Raw genomic sequence first — 18,734 nt, forward strand, 5'->3', positions numbered from 1 at the left:
CACATGTTAAAAACCACTGCAGTAATAACCAAACAAAACCGCGTGTACGTGTTTACTAAAATGATTGATGCGTCATACCTAGAGTGAGAACAGCTCAAGAGAGGTAACCCTTCATACAAAGCCACCGTGTGACTTATTTACTGATCTGTGTCTGTGCCTGTTTTACAATGTTGGTGGGTATATCCGTGGTCAGTGGACGGTTCTGAAAATAAATGCGCTCTTTGCATCACAGAGCTTTGTTAGATGCTAATTGTTAGATGCTACTTCCCCCTTCAACTCAAAACCAAACATGGGTGTCAATTAGTGATGGGTTGTTCGCGAACGAGTCAGCTCTAAGAGCCAGCTCGTGTTGGTGAGCGTTGGGAGCCGGCTGCATATCAGAAGACCCGAATCTATTTATAAAAATAAATACAAATTAAGATATGAATAATCAAAATGTTTAAATGAATAGAATTAACTAATTAAAAGAACAAAAATAAATAAAAAATAATATAGGCCTAAATGCTCAAGTGCACACACATTCATTCTGACTGTCTGCTCAGACTAACAACCTGTTGTTCCTATCAATCAGACACGCAGTGTCAACCAATGAACCAAAGATGCGTCAGGGAGGGCTGAGCCAACTCACTCACAGTCACACACTTTGCAGCCAATGAGAGAGAGAAAGGACAGCTGTGAAAGCAACAGCTGGAAAATGAGTCTGAAGCACAGTAGCATTTGGTTGCATTTTAATAATGTAGACAATGTTAGAGAACAGTGTAGAATTTGCTAAAACAAAATCTCATATAAAGCCCGTTATATGCACAACCTACACTGGCATATGCGAACTGTGCAACCAACTGTGAAGCTAGCTGTGGCGGAGCTTCGAGAAACTAGTGAGCCTGCTAGTGATAATGGTGGAGCAAGCACCTCCACACGTGGCGATATATCCACTCAGTCAAGTAGGCCTACACAGCGACGCATGTCAACGCAGTCTTCTATGGACCAGTTTATGCCAAAGTCTATGTCTGTAGCAAAACAAGGCCAAATTGATATTGCATTGGCTAAAATGATTGCCACCGATTTCCAGCCATTTTCGTTCGTGGAGGACAGAGGTTTTATAAAATATAGCAATAGACTAAATCCAATGGACACAATTCCAAGCAGGAAGGCTCTTTCAAAATCACTTATTCCACAACTGTATGAGAGCACACAGGCTTCAGGGAAAGAGTCAAAAAAGCTACTGCAGTTTGCCTTACCACTGACTGCTGGACATCAAGGGTAACCACTTCTTACATGTTGGTTACATGTCACCTCATTGAAGATTTTTCTATGTCTAGCTGTCTTCTGGACTGCTTTGAGTTCAGCGACAGACACACCTCGGAGAACTTGGCAGAGGAACTCTTGAGTGTGGCCAAAGAATGGCAAGTAGATGGAAAAGTGGTCTATAGTGTTAGCGACAATGCAGCTAACATTACCAAAGGCATGAACATGTTCAATTGGACCCATCATCCATGTCTTGCCCACACAATCAACCTGATTGTAAGAGATGCTCTGAAGGTGATGAAGCCCACAGCGGACAAAGTGAAAGCAGCTGTGGAATACTTCCACAGGAGCACAGTAGGTTCTGAAAATCTAAAGTCTACACAACGCCAGATGGGGATGCCTGAGCTGAGGCCTAAACAAGACTGCACTACAAGGTGGAATTCAACATTTTATATGTTGAGGCGGTTTCTTGAGTCAAAGGATGCTATCATCTCTACCATGGCCATTGTCAATGCACCTGTAGATGTTCTGACCCAAGAAGAATGGGAGGTGGTGGAAAAGGTGTGCAAAGTCCTTTGAGCAGGTCACTGTGGAGATCAGTCGAGATAGGTACAGTAAGCAGTTATTACTACATCATTATTTAATCCAGTATTATATATGTATATGAGCATTAGATGAAAATGTAGTATCAGTAGACAAAACATGAACCTGAACTAATAAGTTACTGTTCTCTCTTTTCAGCTATGTGACAGCCTCAAAAATAATACTCCTGTGTAAGTGTTTGCAGCGAATCACAGCCAGCCACCAGAGAGAAGCAAATGTAACCACAGGACATGTGACAGAGTTGATGGACACCATATGTTCATCAATGGACAGAAAGTTCCACAGAATGGAATAGAATCACGTGCTATCAGAAACCGCTGCACTTGACCCCAGGTTTAAGAAGCTAGCCTTCAGTAATGCCAGAGCGAATGATGAGGCTCTTCAAAGAATAACCTCAGCAGCAGGGAGGGACTGCCCCAGCAGTCAGCTGGCTCAGGCACCAGGGCAACAGAAATTAGAGGGATCAGATGGAGCAGAAGCACCAGCAGAAGTGCCACAAACGTCTGCTGTTTGGATGCTGTTTGACAAGAGAGCAACTGGGGATGCAGCACTAAGGAATCCCTTAGCAGATGCCATAATGGAGGTCCGATCCTATTTGGAGGAGCTGATGGAAGAACAAGGCCTCTGTCTACCCACGGCTTACTAAAGTCATGACAGGGAGACTCTGCATAGTGGCCACATCCGTTCCCTCTGAGAGGGTCTTCTCGAAAATGGGACAAATAATTACTGAGAGAAGACTGTATCAGCCCCTCAAAAGTATCTGTATCAGCCCCTCAAAAGTGAGGCAGCTTGAATGCAAATCTCCTATAATAGCAAACTATGGTCAGCATTGCTGTGTGCTGCTGGTAATAACATGGCAATTAAGAAGAGAGAGAAAAAAGGGATGTTGTTTAATATTTGTTGTTCAGATTGTATTCGTTTTGAATTCAGATGCAATTTGTTTATATACATTTATATACATTAAAAAGTTATACTTTAAATGCAAATGTTTAATAGCATTATTTTTTATAACAAACCAAGATTCAAAATCTTGGCCTAGAAGCTGAGCTAAGTAATATTCAAGATATAGCACAATGAATTGTACGTTTAGTAAAAAATGTGTTATGGCTGCAATCCCGATATCGGGATAAGTGTCATCAACAACCGCTGAATAGCATAGCGCTACATACAATAAATATTACTATAAATATTTATTTTCGTGAAATCACAAGTGCAATATAGGAAAACACAGTTTAGCCTTTTGTTAATCCACCTGTCGTGTCAGATTTTTTAATTATGCTTTACAGCGAAAGCAATCCAAGCGTTTGTGTAAGTTTATCGATCGCACGATAAAACATTAAGTACACTTAGCATCAGGTAGCTCGGTCACGAAAATCAGAAAAGCAATCAAATGAATCGTTTACCTTTGATGATCTTCGGATGTTTTCACTCACGAGACTCCCAGTTACACAACAAATGTTCCTTTTGTTTTGGATCCAAAATACCTCTGTTTGTTGGTCGCATTATGTTCAGAAATGCAAAGGAAAGAGCGGTCACGACAACGCAGACAAAAATTCCAAATAGTTTCCATAATGTCCACAGAAACATGTCAAACATTTTTTAGAATCAATCCTCAGGTTGTTTTTAAAATATATAATCGATAATATATCAACAGCAAATGTCTTTCACAGAAGGAGAGGGGAAAACAATGGCTGTCTAAATTCTGTTGCGCGAGCAAATCTCATGTGACCACTTGACGCGATGTTATCGTTCTGGCTCATTTTTCTAAATAAAAGCCTGAAACTATTTCTGAAGCCTGTTAACACCTTGAGGAAGAGATAGGAAAAGGAATCTGGTTCTGTAACGGCATTCAGAGGTGGAAGAAGGATCGGACCAAAGCGCAGCGTGGTAAGTGTTCATGATGATTTATTCAAAACGAACTGAACACTGAAATACAAAACAATAAACGATGTGAACAAAACAAAAACAGAAACAGTACCGTGTGGCCCAAACACTCACACAGAAACAAACATCCACAAACCAAAAGTGAAACCCAGCCTACCTGAGTATGATTCTCAATCAGAGACAACTAACGACACCTGCCTCTGATTGAGAACCATACTAGGTCGAACACAAAAACCAACATAGAAAAACAAACAGACTGCCCACCCCACCTCACGCCCTGACCATACAAAACAAAGGAAATAAAGTTCAGAACGTGACAGGTTCATATCCCTTTAAATCCAGCAATGGGAGGCTATGGAACATGGAGTTTTCAAAATAGAAGCCACTTCCTGTTTTGATTTTCATTACATTAGTTCTGTTATACTCACAGACAATATGTTGACAGTTTTGGAAACTTTAGAGTGTTTTCTATCCAATACTAATAATAATATGAATATCCAGTGGGGCAAAAAAGTATTTAGTCAGCCACCAATTGTGCAAGTTCTCCCACTTAAAAGGATGAGAGCTGCCTGTAATTTTCATCATAGGTGCACTTCAACTATGACAGACAAAATGCGGAAAAAATCTAGAATATCACATTGTAGGATTTTTAATGAATTTATTTGCAAATTAGCTTTACTCAATTTAAGCTACACTCGTGAATCCAGCCAACATGTCAGGTTTTACAAAGGCTTTTCGGCGAAAGCATAAGAAGCTATTATCTGATGATAGCACAACAGTAAACAAAGAGGGTAGCATCTTTCAACCCTGCAGGCCCTACACAAAATGCAGAAATAAAATATAAAAATGTCTTACCTTTGACGAGCTTCTTTTGTTGACACTCCAATATGTCCCATAAACATCACAATTGTTACTTTTGTTCGATTAATTCTGTCCTTATATATCCAAAATGTCAATTTATTTGGCGCGTTTGATCCAGAAAAAAAACAGTTCCAAAAGGCGCAACGTCACTACAAAATATTTCAAAAGTTGCCTATGTTATACAACTTTAGGTATTTTTAAATGTTAATAATCGATCAAACTGAAGACGGGTCTATCTGTGTTCAAAACAGGAACACAACAAACCAAGCTACTTTTCAAGTGTTGCGCAACTCTCAACAGTGTTACGCAGTTCCTAGATGGCCGTACTTCTTCATTGCACAAATGAATAACCTCAACCAAATTCCAAAGACTGGTGACATCCAGTGGAAGCGGTAGAAACTGAAAACGAGTTCCTAAGAAATATCGTTTGCCAATGAGAAATCACTGAACAGACAGAGACCTAAAAAAAAAAATCTGAACGGTTAGTCCTCGGGGTTATGCCTGCTACATAAGTTCTGTTATACTCACAGACATGATTCAAACAGTTTTAGAACCTTCAGAGTGTTTTCTATCCAAATCTACTAATACTATGCATATCTTATATTCTTGGCATGAGTAGCAGGAAGTTTAAATTGGGCACGCTATTTATCCAAAAGTGAAAATGATGCCTCCTATACCTTACCTTAAGAAGTTAACACTCCGGCCATCCTACAATCTAATCATGATGCCCTCAATCTCACACAAATTATCAATGATCCCACCAGGTACCACCCCAAATCCGTAAACACAGGCACACTCAAAGATATCATCCTAACCCACTTGCCCTCAAAATACACCTCTTGTTACGGTGAGTGAATGAGGACCCAAAAGCGAACTAACTTAAACAGAGCTTCTTTAATAACCAAACATAGGTAGGCTCAGATAGACCGGCAGATTCCGACAGGACAGGACAAGGTTACAGCAAACATGACGATAGTCTGGCTCAGGCATGAAACACAACAAACAAGAATCCGACAAGGACAGGAACAAAAACAGAGAGAGATATAGGGGACTAATCAGAGGGAAAAGGGGAACAGGTGGGAGAAGGGGTGACGAGGTAGTCAAGAGGAGACAAGGAACAGCTGGGGGAAAGCGGGGGAGAAAAGGTAACCTAATACGACCAGCAGAGGGAGACAGGGTGAAAGGAAAGGACAGAAAGACACAACATGACAATACATGACAGTACCCCCCCACTCACCGAGCGCCTCCTGGCGCACTCGAGGAGGAAACCTGGCGGCAACGGAGGAAATCCTCGATCAGCGCACGGTCCAGCACGTCCCGAGAGGGAACCCAACTCCTCTCCTCAGGACCGTACCCCTCCCAATCAACGAGGTACTGGTGACCACGGCCCCGAGGACGCATGTCCAAAATCCTGCGGACCCTGTAGATGGGTGCGCCCTCGACAAGGATGGGGGGGGGGGGGGGGGGGGAGACGAGCGGGGGCGCGAAGAACGGGCTTAATACAGGAGACATGGAAGACCGGGTGGACGCGACGAAGGTATCGTGGAAGAAGAAGTCGAACTGCGACAGGATTAATGACCCGAGAAATACGGAACGGACCAATGAACCGCGGGGTCAACTTGCGAGAAGCCGTCTTAAGGGGAAGGTTCTGAGTGGAGAGCCAAACTCTCTGACCGCGACAATATCTAGGACTCTTAGTTCTACGCTTATTAGCAGCCCTCACAGTCTGCGTCCTATAACGGCAAAGTGCAGACCTGACCCTCTTACAGGTGTGCTCGCAACGTTGGACAAAAGCCTGAGCGGAGGGGACGCTGGACTCGGCGAACTGAGATGAGAACAGCGGAGGCTGGTACCCGAGGCTACTCTGAAAAGGAGATAGCCCGGTCGCAGACGAAGGAAGCGAGTTGTGGGCGTATTCTGCCCAGGGGAGCTGTTCTGACCAAGACGCAGGGTTGCGAAAAGAAAGACTGCGTAAGATGCGACCAATAGTCTGATTGGCCCGTTCTGCTTGACCGTTAGACTGGGGGTGAAAGCCGGAAGAGAGACTGACGGAAGCCCCAATCAAACGGCAAAACTCCCTCCAAAATTGAGACGTGAATTGCGGACCTCTGTCCGAAACGACGTCTGACGGAAGGCCATGAATTCTGAAAACATTCTCGATGATGATTTGTGCCGTCTCTTTAGCAGAAGGAAGCTTAGCAAGGGGAATGAAATGAGCCGCCTTAGAGAACCTATCGACAACCGTAAGAATAACAGTCTTCCCCGCTGACGAAGGCAGTCCGGTGACAAAATCTAAGGCGATGTGAGACCACGGTCGAGAGGGAATGGGAAGCGGCCTGAGACGGCCGGCAGGAGGGGAGTTACCGGACTTAGTCTGCGCGCAGACCGAACAAGCAGCCACGAAACGACGCGTGTCATGCTCCCGGGTGGGCCACCAAAAACGCTGGCGAATGGAAGCAAGCGTACCCCGAACGCCAGGGTGGCCGGCTAACTTGGCAGAGTGAGCCCACTGAAGAACGGCCAGACGAGTAGGAACGGGAACGAAAAGAAGGTTCCTAGGACAAGCGCGCGGCGACGGAGTGTGAGTGAGCGCTTGCTTTACCTGCCTCTCAATTCCCCAGACAGTCAACCCGACAACACGCCCCTCAGGGAGAATCCCCTCGGGGTCAGTGGAGGCTACTGAAGAACTGAAGAGACGAGATAAAGCATCAGGCTTGGTGTTCTTAGAGCCCGGACGATAAGAAATCACGAACTCGAAACGAGCGAAAAACAGCGCCCAACGCGCCTGACGCGCATTAAGTCGTTTGGCAGAACGGATGTACTCAAGGTTCCTATGGTCAGTCCAAACGACAAAAGGAACGGTCGCCCCCTCCAACCACTGTCGCCATTCGCCTAGGGCTAACCGGATGGCGAGCAGTTCGCGGTTTCCCACATCATAGTTACGTTCCGACGGCGACAGGCGATGAGAAAAATACGCGCATGGGTGGACCTTGTCGTCAGAGAGGGAGCGCTGAGAAAGAATGGCTCCCACGCCCACCTCTGACGCGTCAACCTCGACAACGAACTGTCTAGAGACGTCAGGTGTAACAAGGATAGGAGCGGATGTAAAACGATTCTTGAGGAGATCAAAAGCTCCCTGGGCGGAAACGGACCACTTAAAGCACGTCTTGACAGAAGTAAGGGCTGTGAGAGGAGCTGCCACCTGACCGAAATTATGGATGAAACGACGATAGAAGTTCGCGAAGCCGAGAAAGCGCTGCAGCTCGACGCGTGACTTAGGGGCGGGCCAATCAATGACAGCTTGGACCTTAGCGGGATCCATCTTAATGCCTTCAGCGGAAATAACAGAACCGAGAAATGTGACGGAGGAGGCATGAAAAGTGCACTTCTCAGCCTTCACAAAAAGACAATTCTCTAAAAGGCGCTGGAGGACACGTCGAACGTGCTGAAGATGAATCTGGAGTGACGGTGAAAAAATCAGGATATCGTCAAGGTAAACGAAAACAAAGATGTTCAGCATGTCTCTCAGGACATCATTGACTAATGCCTGAAAGACAGCTGGAGCGTTAGCGAGGCCGAAAGGAAGAACCCGGTATTCAAAGTGCCCTAACGGAGTGTTAAACGCCGTCTTCCACTCGTCCCCCTCCCTGATGCGCACGAGATGGTAAGCGTTACGAAGGTCCAACTTAGTGAAAAACCTGGCTCCCTGCAGGATCTCGAAGGCTGAAGACATAAGAGGAAGCGGATAACGATTCTTAACTGTTATGTCATTCAGCCCTCGATAATCTATGCAGGGGCGCAGAGACCCGTCCTTCTTCTTGACAAAAAAAAACCCCGCTCCGGCGGGAGAGGAGGAGGGGACTATGGTACCGGCGTCAAGAGCTACAGACAAATAATCCTCGAGAGCCTTACGTTCGGGAGCCGACAGAGAGTATAGTCTACCCCGGGGGGGAGTGGTTCCCGGAAGGAGATCAATACTACAATCATACGACCGGTGTGGAGGAAGAGAGGTGGCCCTGGACCGACTGAACACCGTGCGCAGATCGTGATATTCCTCCGGCACCCCTGTCAAATCACCAGGCTCCTCCTGTGAAGAAGAGACAGAGGAAACAGGAGGGATAGCAGACATTAAACATTTCACATGACAAGAGACGTTCCAGGAGAGGATAGAATTACTAGACCAATTAATGGAAGGATTATGACAAACTAGCCAGGGATGGCCCAAAACAACAGGTGTAAAAGGTGAACGAAAAATCAAAAAAGAAATGGTTTCGCTATGATTACCAGAAACAGTGAGGGTTAAAGGTAGCGTCTCACGCTGAATCCTGGGGAGAGGACTACCATCCAGGGCGAACAAGGCCGTGGACTCCCTTAACTGTCTGAGAGGAATGTCATGTTCAGGTCTCGTCCATAAAACAGCCCTCCGCCCCAGAGTCTATTAAGGCACTGCAGGAAGCTGACGAACCGGTCCAGCGTAGATGGACCGACAAGGTAGTGCAGGATCTTGAAGGAGAGACAGGAGTAGTAGCGCTCACCAGTAGCCCTCCGCTTACTGATGAGCTCTGGCTTTTACTGGACATGAAGTGACAAAATGACCAGCAGAACCGCAATAGAGACAGAGGCGGTTGGTGATTCTCCGTTCCCTCTCCTTAGTCGAGATGCGGATACCTCCCAGCTGCATAGGCTCAGCTCCCGAGCCGGCAGAGGAAGATGGTAGTGATGCGGAGAGGGGGGCAACGGAGAACGCGAGCTCCTTTCCAAGAGCTCGGTGACGAAGATCAACCCGTCGCTCAATGCGAATAGCGAGTTCAATCAGGGAATCCACGCTGGAAGGGACCTCCCGGGAGAGAATCTCATCCTTTACCTCTGCGCGGAGACCCTCCAGAAAACGAGCGAGCAAAGCCGGCTCGTTCCAGCCACTGGAGGCAGCAAGAGTGCGAAACTCAATAGAGTAGTCTGTTATGGATCGATTACCTTGACATAGGGAAGACAGGGCCCTGGAAGCCTCCTCCCCAAAAACAGATCGATCAAAAACCTGTATCATCTCCTCCTTAAAGTCCTGATACTGGTTAGTACACTCAGCCCTTGCCTCCCAGATTGCCGTGCCCCACTCACGAGCCCGTCCAATAAGGAGAGATATGACATAGGCGACACGAGCAGTGCTCCTGGAGTAAGTGTTGGGCTGGAGAGAAAACACAATATCACACTGGGTGAGGAACGAGCGGCATTCAGTGGGCTCCCCAGAGTAACACGGCGGGTTATTGATTCTGGGCTCCGGAGATTCGAAAGCCCTGGAAGTGGCCGGTGGATCGAGGCGGAGATGGTGAACCTGTTCTGTGAGGTTGGAGACTTGGGTGGCCAGGGTCTCAACGGCATGTCGAGCAGCAGACAATTCCTGCTCGTGTCTGCCTAGCGTCGCTCCCTGGATCTCGACGGCTGAGTGGAGAGGATCCGAAGTCGCTGGGTCCATTCTTGGTCGGATTCTTCTGTTACGGTGAGTGAATGAGGACCCAAAAACGAACTAACTTAAACAGAGCTTCTTTAATAACCAAACATAGGTAGGCTCAGATAGACCGGCAGATTCCGACAGGACAGGACAAGGTTACAGCAAACATGACGATAGTCTGGCTCAGGCATGAAACACAACAAACAAGAATCCGACAAGGACAGGAACAAAAACAGAGAGAGATATAGGGGACTAATCAGAGGGAAAAGGGGAACAGGTGGGAGAAGGGGTGACGAGGTAGTCAAGAGGAGACAAGGAACAGCTGGGGGAAAGCGGGGGAGAAAAGGTAACCTAATACGACCAGCAGAGGGAGACAGGGTGAAAGGAAAGGACAGAAAGACACAACATGACAATACATGACACCTCTGCTGTTTTCAACCAAGATCACTGCCTCATTGCCTGCATCCGTAATGGGTCTGCGGTCAAACCACCCCTCCTCACTGTCAAACGCTCCTTTAAACACTTCAGCGAGCAGGCCTTTTAAATCGACCTGGCCCGGGTATCCTGGAAGGATATTGACCTCATCCCGTCAGTAGAGGATGCCTGGCTATTCTTTAAAAGTGCCTTCCTCACCATTTTAAATAAGCATGCCCCATTCAAAAAATGTATAACTAACAACAGATATAGCCCTTGGTTCTCTCCAGACCTGTCTGTCCTTGACCAGCACAAAAATATCCAGTGGCATTCTGCATTAGCATTGAATAGCCCCCGTGATATGCAACTTTTCAGGGAAGTTAGGAATCAATATACATAGGCAGTTAAGAAAGCTAAGGCTAGCTTTTTCAAGCAGAAATTTGCATCCTGTAGCACAAACTCAAAAAAGGTCAGGGACACTGTAAAGTCCATGGAGAATAAGAACACCGCCTCCCAGCTGCCCACTGCACTGAGGCTAGGAAACACTGTCACCACCGATAAATTCACCACATTTGAGAATTTCAAGAAGCATTTGTCAACGGCTTGCTATGTTTTCCACCTGGCTACCCCTAGACCTCCACTCCCCACAGCAACTCGCCCAAGCCTCCCCATTTCTCCTTCACTCATATCCAGATAGCTGATGTTCTGAAAGAGCTGCAAAATCTTTAGCCCTACAAATCAGCCGGGCTAGATAATCTGGATCCTCTCTTTCTGCCAAAATTGTTGCAACGCCTATCACTAGCCTGTTCAACCTCTCTTTTGTATCGTCTAAGATTCCCAAAGATTGGAAAGCTGCTGCGGTCATCCCCCTCTTCAAAGGGGGAGGCACTCTAAACCAAACTGCTGCAGACCTATATCTATCCTACCCTGCCTTTCTAAGGTCTTCGAAAGCCAAGTTAACAAACCATTTTGAATCCCACCGTACCGTCTCCGCTATGCAATCTGGCTTCAGAGCTGGTCATGGGTGCACCTCAGCCATGCTCAAGGTCCTAAACAATATCATCATCGATAAGAGACATTACTGTGCAGCCGTATTCATAGACCAGGCCAAGGCTTTCGACTCTGTCAATCACCACATTCTTATCGGCAGACTCAACAGCCTTGGTTTCTCAAATTAATGCCTAACCTGGTTCACCAACTAGTTCTCTCAACGAGTTCAGTGTGTCAAATCGGAGGGCCTGTTGTCCGGACCTCTGGCAGTCTCTAAGGGTGTGCCACAGGGTTCTATTCTCGGGCCGAATCTCTTCTCTGTATACATCAATGATGTCGCTCTTGCTGCTTGTGATTCTCTGATCCACCTCTACGCAGATGACACCATTCTGTATACCTCTGGCCCTTCTTTGGACACTGTGTTAACTTCTTGGTGACATTGGGGCAATATTGAGTAGCTTGGATGAATAAGGTGCCCAAAGTAAACTGCTTGCTACTCTGTCCCAGATGCTAATATATGCATATTATTAGTAGTATTGGATAGAAAACACTCTAAAGTTTCTAAAACTGTTTGAATGATGTCTCTGAGTATAACATAACTCACATGGCAGGTGAAAATCTGAGAAAAATCCACCGGGAAGTGGGAAATCTGAGGCTTGTAGGTTTTCAAAACTTGGCCTATCGAATACACAGTGTCTATGGGGTCATTCACTTCCTAAGGCTTCCACTAGATGTCAACCTTATTTAGAAACTTGTTTGAGGATTCTACTATGAAGGAGGGGCTCATGAGACCTGTTTGAGTCAATGGTCTGGCAGAGTGCCTTGGTCTCATGATGCGCGGTCACGAGAGAGTTAGCTCTCGTTCCATTGCTTTTCTACAGACATAGGAATTCTCCGGTTGGAACATTATTGAACATTTGTTAAAAACATCCTAAAGATTGATTCTATAATTCATTTGACAGGTTTCTACGGACTGTTAAGTAACTTTTTGAACTTTTCGTCCGACGTTCTGCTGGACCTGCACGCGCGTTTGGATTTGCTTACCAAACGCCCTAACAAAAGGATCTATTTGGACATAAATTATTGACACTATATAACAAATCAAGCATTCTGATGAAGATCATCAAAGGTAAGTGAATATTTATAATGCTATTTTTGACTAATGTTGACTACCCAATATGGTGGATATTGCTTTGGCTTCTTTGTTGTCTGAACGCTGTTCTCAGATTAATGCATGGTTTGCTTTTTCCGTAAAGTTTTTTAAAAATCTGACACTGCGGTTGCATCAAGGAGAAGTATATCTCTAATTCCATGTATAATAGTCATATAATCTTTATCAATGTTTATTATTAGTATTTCTGTCATTTGATGGGGCTCTAAGCTAAATCATTCAATGTTTTAGAACTACTGAATGTAACGTACCAATGTAAAATGAGATTTTTTAATATAAATATGCACTTTACTGAACAAAACACACATGTATTGTGTAACATGAAGTCCTATGAGTGTCATCTGATGAAGCTCATCAAAGGTTAGTGATTCATTTTATCTCTATTTGTGCTTTTTGTGACTCCTCTCTTTGGCTGGAAAAAAGTGTGTTTATTCTGTGTTTATTAAAGTTAGTTTATTCTGTGGCTTGGTGGTGATCTAACATAATCATTTGTGGAGCTTTCGCTGTAAAGCATTTTTTAAATCAGAAACTGTGGCTGGATTAAAGAGAATTCATTGGCTGTTGGGGAGGGGTTCCGCTAGCCGAACCCCTTCTTTCCCAAACAGGTTTTAACTAACCTCCACACGAGCTTCAATGCCATACAACTCTCCTTCCGTGGCCTCCAACTACTCTTAAATGCAAGTAAAATGCAAGGAAAACTAAATGCATGCGCTTCACCGATCGCTGCCCGCACCTGCCCGCCCGTCAAGCATCACTACTCTGGACGGTTCTCATTTAGAATATGTGGACAACTACAAATACCTAGGTGTCTGGTTAGACTGTAAACTCCCCTTCCAGGCTCACATTAAGCATCTCCAATCCAAAATTAAATCTAGAACCGGCTTCCTGTTTCACAACAAAGCATCCTTCACTCATGCTGCCAAACATACCCTCGTAAAACTGACCATCCTACCGATCCTTGTCTTCGGCGATGTCATTTACAAAATAGCCTCCAATACACTACTCAACAAATCGGATACAGTCTATCACAGTGCCATCTGTTTTGTCACCAAAGCCCCTTATACTCTCCACCACTGCTACCTGTACGCTCTCGTTATCTCTGCTAGGTAAAGCCCCGCCTTATCTAAGATCACTGGTCACTATTGCAGCACCCAACCGCAGCACGCGCTCCAGCAGGTTCCTTTGGCCACCTTTCCTTCCAGTTCTCTGCTGCCAATGACTGGAACAAACTGCAAAATCACTGAAGCTGGAGACTCATATCTCCCTCACTAGCTTTAAGCACCAGCTGTCAGAGCAGCTCACAGATCACTGCACCTGTACATAGACCCTTTACACCCTTGAGTCTTCTTGTGTATGACGCTACAAGATTGGCACACCTGTATTTGGGGAGTGTCTCCCATTATTCTCTGCAGCCCTCTCAAGCTGCATCCGGTTGGATAGGGAGCGTCATTGTACAGCTTTTTTTCAGGTCTCTCCAGAGAATTTAGATCGGGTTCAAGTCTGGGCTCTGGCTGGGCCACTCAAAGACTTTCAGAGACTTGTCCCAAAGCCACTCGTGTGTTGTCTTGGCTCTGTGCTTAGGGTCGTTGTTCTGTTGGAAGGTGAACCTTGGCCCCAGTCTAAGGTTCTGAGCACTCTGGAGCAGGTTTTCATCAAGGATCTCTCTGTACTTTGCTCCTTTCATCTTTCCCTCAATCCTAACAAGTGTCCCAGTCCCTGACGGTGATAAACATCCCCACAGCCTGATGCTGCCACCACCATGCTTCACCATAGGGACGGTGCCAGGTTTCCTACAGATGTGACTCTTGGCATTCAGGCCAAAGAGTTCTATCTTGGTTTCATGGTCTGGGTCCTTTAGGCGCCTTTCGTAAAACTCCATGCTGGCTGTCATGTGCTTATCACGGCTCAGTCTAAGACCCAGATGCAGACACAGGAGGCGGATAGTACAAGTTATTAAAGTACAAAGGGCGAGCCAAAGGTATGTCAAGGGAGGCAAAGAATCGTAATCCAAATCATAGTCAGGCAGGTACAGGACAGCAAGCAATTGTTAAATCAAAGCAGGCAAAGTGTGGTAATCAAAATCAGAGACCGGCAGATACAGGACGGCAGGCAAGTCCGAACTTGGAAGACCAGGAAAAAACTAACTAGAGCACAGGAAACACGGGAACATGCTGGTAGGACTTGACGGGATAACTGGCAACAGACAAACAGAAAATGCAGGTATAAATACACAGGACATAATGGGGACAAATGGGAGACACCTGGTGGGGGGTGGAGACAAGCACAAGACAGGTGAAACAGGTCAGGGTGTGACAAGCATTTTACTTAGGAGTGGCTTCCGTCTGGCCACTCTGCTCTAGTTAGTTTTTTCTTGGTCTTCCAAGTTCGGACTTGCCTGCCGTCCTGTATGCTGCAGAGATAGTTGTCCTTCCACAGAGGACCTCTGAAGCTCTGTCAGAGTGACCATCAGGTTCTTGGTCACCTCCCAGACCAAAACCCTTCTCGCCCGATTGCTCAGTTTGGCCGGGCGGCCAGCTCTAGGACAAGTCTTGGTGGTTCCAATTTTCTTCCATTTAAGTATGGCGGAGGGCACTGTGTTCTTGGGGACCTTCAATGCTGCAGACATTTTTTGGTACCCTTCCCCAGATCTGTGCCTCAACACAATCTTGTCTCGGATCATTACAGACAATTCCTTTGACCTCATGGCTTGGTTTTTGACTCTAACATGCACTGTCAACTATGGGACTTTAAATAGACAAGTGTGTGCCATTCCAAATGATGTCCAATCTATTGAATTTACCACAGGAGTATCATAGCATGGGTCTGAATACTTATGAAAATAAGGTATTTCCTGTTTATTTTTTATACATTTGCAAACTTGGTTTGCATTCATACATTCTGAACTTGGTTTCGCTTTGCCATTATGGGTATTATGTGTAGATTGAGCAATTAAAAAAAAAATCAATATAAGAATAATGTTGAAAAAGTCAAGGAGTCTGAATATTTTCCGAATGCATTGTATATCAGGATTATTTGTAGCAACTGTTCAACTGTTTGCAAACTCTGCCATGACATGTGCTGCAGCAGTAGGCCTAACAGCAGAAACGTCGCTAGACCATCACATTCTTCTTGCTAGTTGCGCAATTAGAGGGGAAGTACACTCAAAATAAAATACAAATATATTTTTTTAACCTCAAATGGTCTTTTGATGTGATTTAAGTATTGACATTGACTCAAAATATACATTTGCGTTGTTTATCTATGATTCTTGTACTATTGAGAGTTTAAAAAAAGATATGGTATTACATACATTTTATGGAGTTGTTTATTAACCATTAACCATTATTTTACTAGGTACAGTATATTTACAGAAAACACATCAAGTCCACACCAAGGACCCAGCGAAGAATTGCAGGGTGGAGGTGAAGAGAAGAATTTGTGCTTATTTGAAAGCTATAAAAAAATGATTAGATTGCGAGATGTTTCATTTTTTTGAAGTAGCTTTCATGCAAGAAAAGTGTCAACTATATTGGTTGCTCATGACAACCGGTAATGGACTTCAGGTACCCTGCAGCTATGGAAGCAGACCTCTGTGACTCACCCCTACTGCTCTGTATCGCTGTGTATACAATATCTTGCATTATATTAAATTCACCTATGCATTTTTGAATTATTTTAGTTGCTTACTATTTGCTTTATTTTACCGACATACAATCACTTCAAACATTTATTTGGGATTTTGCAGCACCTATAACCTTTATCTATATCACTCCAAAGCAGTGTATCACGACAATTCACCTGTAGCTATACTAACCACTTCTGACAGTGTTACATATCTAAAATAGATAATCTCTCCCCATAATAGCAGCTCCCCCCTCTCCCTACAAAGTCTATATTTATAAACAGTTTTTCATTCTATACACTCTGTACATAAATTGCCCAGAGCCTGTAAAAAAAAGAGGGAGCTTACTGCGTAGGCTTTGACATTGCGGATACAATGAGACCAAAGTGTTCAGTACCCTCCGAAAGAAATCTTGACAGGATCTCTCCCCCTTCTGGCAGGCGCCTAACAAGGCCTCAGCAACTATTCCCAGCAGGAAGGCGTCACATAAAGAGAGGGAGATCAATAGCGTTTAGTGTTTAATATTTTCCACATAAATTATATCAGTGCCATGGGACCAGGCAGCTCCGCTTGTTTCAGCCCATCTAGGAGACATAGTAAAACTACAGTATGCTGGTGCCTGCTCCATTTCCAAAGACATTTTGAGGTAGTTTTAAGGACATTGATGGTGCAAAGAGTACATGATATACATAACATGACCATAAGTATGTGGACACTTCTCGTTGAACATCCCATTCCAAAATCATGGGCATTAACATGGAGTTGGTCCCCCCGCTCTTCTGAAAAGGCTTTCCACTAGATGTTCAAACATTGCTGCGGGGACTTGTTTCCATTTAGCCACAAGAGCATTAGTGAGGTTGGGCCCTAATTCATCCCAAAGGTGTTTGATGGGGTTGAGGTCAGGGCTCTGTGCAGGCCAGTCAAGTTCTTCCAAAATGATCTTGACAAACCGTTTCTGCATGGACCTTGCTTTTTTCACAGGGGCATTGTCATGCTGAAACAGGAAAGGGCCTTCCCCAAGCTGTTGCCACAAAGTTGGTTGGAACCACAGAATCGTCTCGAATGTCATTGAGGTGCGAAGGTGAAAGGCAAGGCACTGGAGCAATGAACTGCCCTTGCTGTCTCTGCCGGGTCGGCTCCTCTCTCTCCACTGGGATTCTCTGCCTCTGACCCTATTAAAGGGGCTGAGTCACTGGCTTACTAATGCTCTTCCATGCTGTCCCTAGGAGGAGTGTGTCACTTGAGTGTGTAGAGTCACAGAAATTATCTTCCAGTCCGGTTTTGCAACCCTTGGGCTCGTGCGGTGGGCTAAACACAGCCTTGTCTCAGGGTAGTAAGTTGGTGGTTTGTTGATATCCCTCTAGTGCAGTGGGGGCTATGCTTTGGCAATGTGGGTGGAGTGATATACTGCCTGGTTGGCCCTGTCCGGGGGTATCGTCGGATGGGGCCACAGTGTCCCCCGACCCACCCCTGTCTCAGCCTCCATTATCTATGCTGCAATAGTATATGTGCCGGGGGGCTAGGGTCAGTCTCTTATCTCTGGTGTCCTGTGTGAATTTAAGTATGCTCCCTCTAATTCTCTCTCTCTCCCCTCCCGGAGGACCTGAGCCCTAGGGTCATGCCCCAGGACTACCTGGCCTGATGACTCCTGGCTGTCCCCAGTCCACCTGTTTGAGATGCTGCTCCAGTTGCAACTGTTCTGCATGCGGCTAGGGAACCCTGACTTGTTCACCAGACGTGCTACCTTTTCCCGGACCTGCTGTTTTCGACTCTCTCTCTCCACCGCACCTGCAGTTGCGACCTCTGAATGCTTGGATATGAAAAGCCAACTGTTGCCCCCTCTACACCACTGTGATTATTATTTGACCCTCCTGTTCATCTATGAACATTTGAACTTCTTGAAGAACAATCTGGCCTTAAATGGCCGTGTACTCTTATAATCTCGACCCGGCACAGCCAGAAGAGGATTGGCCACCCCTCAGAGCCTGGTTCCTCTCTAGGTTTCTTCCTAGGTTCCTGCATTTCTAGGGAGTTTTTCCAAGCCACTGTGCTTCTAAATCTGCAATCCTTGCTATTTGGGGTTTTAAGATGGGTTTCTGTATAGCACATGGTGACATCTGCTTATTTAAAAAGGGCATTATGAATAAATGTGATTGATTGATTTCCCTTCACTGGAACTAAGGGGCCTAGCCCAAACCACAAAAAACAGTCCCAGACCGTTATTCCGTCTCCACCAAACTTTATAGTTGGCACAATGCATTTGGGCAGGTAACGTTCTCCCTGTAGTGTGTTGAAACTCGGCATTGAGTGCTTCAGCACTCGGCGGTCCTATTCTGTGAGCTTGTGTGGCCTACCACTTTGCGGCTAAGCGTTGTTGCTCCTAGACGTTTCCACTTCACAATAACAGCACATACAGTTGACAGGGGCAACTAGCAGGGCAAAACTGACTTGTTGGAAAGGTGGCATCATATGACTGTGCCATATTGAAAGTCACTGAG

At 45.5% G+C, this 18,734-nt stretch overlaps 1 long non-coding RNA gene across 1 annotated transcript in view; it reads left to right on the plus strand.

Annotated features, from left to right (window-relative positions):
* Positions 1 to 17,435, plus strand: part of LOC149985243 (uncharacterized) — a 414,418-nt gene extending 396,983 nt beyond the window's left edge. Inside the window, exon 3 of the long non-coding RNA XR_016488527.1 lies at positions 17,418 to 17,435. This is a non-coding gene — a long non-coding RNA (uncharacterized LOC149985243). The remainder of the gene's footprint in view (positions 1 to 17,417) is intronic.
* Positions 17,436 to 18,734: the final 1,299 nt, after the last annotated feature.

The sequence above is a fragment of the Oncorhynchus mykiss genome, chromosome 2, assembly GCF_057628025.1.
Source record: "Oncorhynchus mykiss isolate SJ-2025 chromosome 2, ASM5762802v1, whole genome shotgun sequence".
NCBI lineage: Eukaryota > Metazoa > Chordata > Actinopteri > Salmoniformes > Salmonidae > Oncorhynchus > Oncorhynchus mykiss.